The sequence below is a fragment of the Monodon monoceros genome, unplaced genomic scaffold (assembly GCF_005190385.1).
Source record: "Monodon monoceros isolate NGI ecotype Baffin Bay Population unplaced genomic scaffold, NGI_Narwhal_1 Super_Scaffold_18, whole genome shotgun sequence".
NCBI classification, from domain to species: Eukaryota; Metazoa; Chordata; class Mammalia; order Artiodactyla; family Monodontidae; genus Monodon; species Monodon monoceros.
In genome coordinates, this window is record NW_021703774.1 from 116,096,119 (window position 1) to 116,098,968 (window position 2,850).

The window sequence follows — 2,850 nt, forward strand, 5'->3', positions numbered from 1 at the left end:
GAGGCCGCTGTGACCGTAAGCACTCTGATGGACTGCTCTTAAGATTGTTTCCCAACTTCATTGAGGTCTGTCCCTCTAGGAAAAGGAAAAAAAGAGTTTTGTTTTTCCAGAGGGTGGAACCTTACATGAAGGGAGGGAAGAGGGTGTGGGGGGAAAAGTCTTTTCCTGGAGGAATAGCCTCACCTCATTAAGAAACACCCGCCTTCTCTACAAGTCAAGATCTTTATCAGGACAAGCCAACTTACTCCAGATTTAGTATTAAAGAAGAAGAAGAAGAAAAAACAAAAAACCAAAACATTGGGAATGGCCTGTTAACTTCTGACTTAAAAAAAAAAAAACTCCTCTCTGCATTTGCCGTGGCTTTTTGATTCTCACTCCCCAACCAAAACCTAAACAAAGATTCAGGTTACATCTCTTTCTGCAGCAAGCTGAAGGGGAAGCGGAGGTCTGGGTGACTTGAATGTTTCAGTCATTCTCCTGAAACGAGCAGCTCCCCTGTCTAGCTGAGGACAGAGACGGCTCCCTGGAAACCTGGGGGCTGACTTATCTAGAGGTTCGCACTCCCTTTGTGAAAAGTTTTCTTATTAAGATAAAGAAGGAACATCTGAGCAGCACAAAAGCTTATGATTTGCGACTAGATTTGAAATCAAGGCTACAAGAAAGACAAAAAGTATGTTGCTAATAGTATTGCTCTTTCATCTCATCCTAGGCAAAATTTAAGCCATAGAAGCAGCCAGCTCCTGCCTCAAATTTTGGCGGCGGGTTTGTTGGGGGGAAGGGGGGTGAGAGGGGGGTCTCAGAATACCGTAATTTTGATTAGGATTGGAGGGTGTGTTTAAATAACTTATTTATGGTATAGATTTTACTTCATTATGTAGTGTACAAAGAGGAATTTGGTAAGGCTAACAATTTTTATTTCCAATTTTCCCTTTGAGAAAACAAAGCAAGCTTCTGAAACAGTAATATAAGAATATTTAGGAGTCTCTGTTTCTTAATGGCATTTAACAAAATCATATGTTGCTTCGATAAGATATAAATGTTTATAATATTATTTCCTTGCCTTATTGTCTAGAAGAGGAAGATCGAAGTGCTCCGGCCCAGACGCGTCAGCAGCAGGCTAGAGGAAGGGCAGTGGGCAAACACAGGTAGACTTTACTGTGATGAAGTGAGCCCATGTAACAGCCTGGGACCAAGCAACGACTGCAAATTTAGTTTTTCTTCCATTACATTTTTCTCCCGTAAACACGAGGGTCTCTAGAGCATTTTCCTAACGCCATTGTTTACGCACAGCTGCGCCCACGTTAATATTAGCTATCCCCCTGCAGGTCCTCTCTGGGAGCTCTCGCTTAAATTTACGCAGTCGGGGTGGGGAGGGGACGCTATGATTAATCTGTGCCCTCTTACAGAATTGAAGGCTTGGAGTGGACCGACTTCTCGAAAAGCTAACCTGTGCTTGGAGAACAGAAAGACTTGTGTTTCTCATCAAGTGCAAAAATTAGTATTTTTTGAAAAATCCACATAATGCATTTTCCATGAAATAGCATCGGTCTCGAGATGGCTCTTCTGAATGGAAGGAGTCGTGTAGAATGTTGACTACCAGGCCGTGTATAGAGCAGGAATGAAAGTGGAATTAAAAATAAAGACCCAATTCGGAGATTTAGTTACAGTTTCTATGCGTGAGGGTCTGCAAAATGAATCTGGGGTACTGTTTGGCTGCTATCTGGGAGAATAAGTCGCGCGGGTCATTTGGAGATCCGGGGAGAGCTGGAGTTGTTTTTGGAAGTAGGGCGGGGGCTCGGGCGTTTATGCGGTCTTTCCAGCCCCCCCCCCACCCCCGCCTAATCAGGCGGCTCTCAATCAGGTTTTCAAAATACTAATCTTGATCTAAGAGCTCCTATCGCTGCATAAGTGGAGGAAATGATTCATTTTTAGAGGCTTCTGGGCTTGGGGAAGAAGAATGGTAGGCAGACATAAGAAGACCTAAAAGACTGGTCTGGCGGCCGCTTTACTCCTGGCGCCCGGCACTACGCGGACTTTTCCCGCGGGGTAATTACGCGCACCCAGCCTTGCTCAGTAGGCCTGCAGGTGATGAGCTTCTGAGTCCCAGGCGGTGTAGGCCTTTGGCTGGAGGTCGTGTGTGGAGGCGGGAGGAGGAGGAGGATGCGCAGGTGTTTGCTATGAATGTCAGGGCTGAGCTTCCCTCTCGTCCTCGACCCAACCACCCTGTGACCCCTTGCCAAGGGCAAGCATACCGAGGGGTCATTCCTGCACAGTGGCCCCAACTCCTCGGAGCTCGCGTCACACCTTTTACCCAGGCTCCTCCTCGGCTCCGGAAAAGGAAGGGTTCGCCTGATGGTTTGCAGACTACCTCTTCCTACGTTAGGTGCTTGTGCTAAAAGGCAGGACTCTTTTTGTCTTCGTAATGACGGTTTTTAGCTCGAACTCCAACTGAGACCAATTTTGGTCGAACAAGGACAGACCAAAAAAACATCATCATGTGTGTCTGCAGGTGGGTGAGGATTCGCCGCGTTGGGGCGGTTCCTACCTACTAACTTGAAATTTCTGGAATGCCACCGCTCCTTAAATGAAAATCTGAGACCCCAAGCCCACCCAGGGGGCAACCAACACCTCTGGAGGGCAGGGCTCTTTGCAAGGGTGGGAGAAAGAAAGCCAGAGACTTGGGAGTGCATCCTGTCCCGGGCTTTGCAGTGCCCAGCTAGTTGGGAGGCGCAGGGTGTCTCCCTAAAGCCCGAGGGGGTCAGGGAAGGGGTCTGGGTAGAGTCAGGCCTTGACTGGAGGTCCAGGGCTGGAGAGCTGGAACACCAACCCGCTCTGACCCCCGCAGCTTCC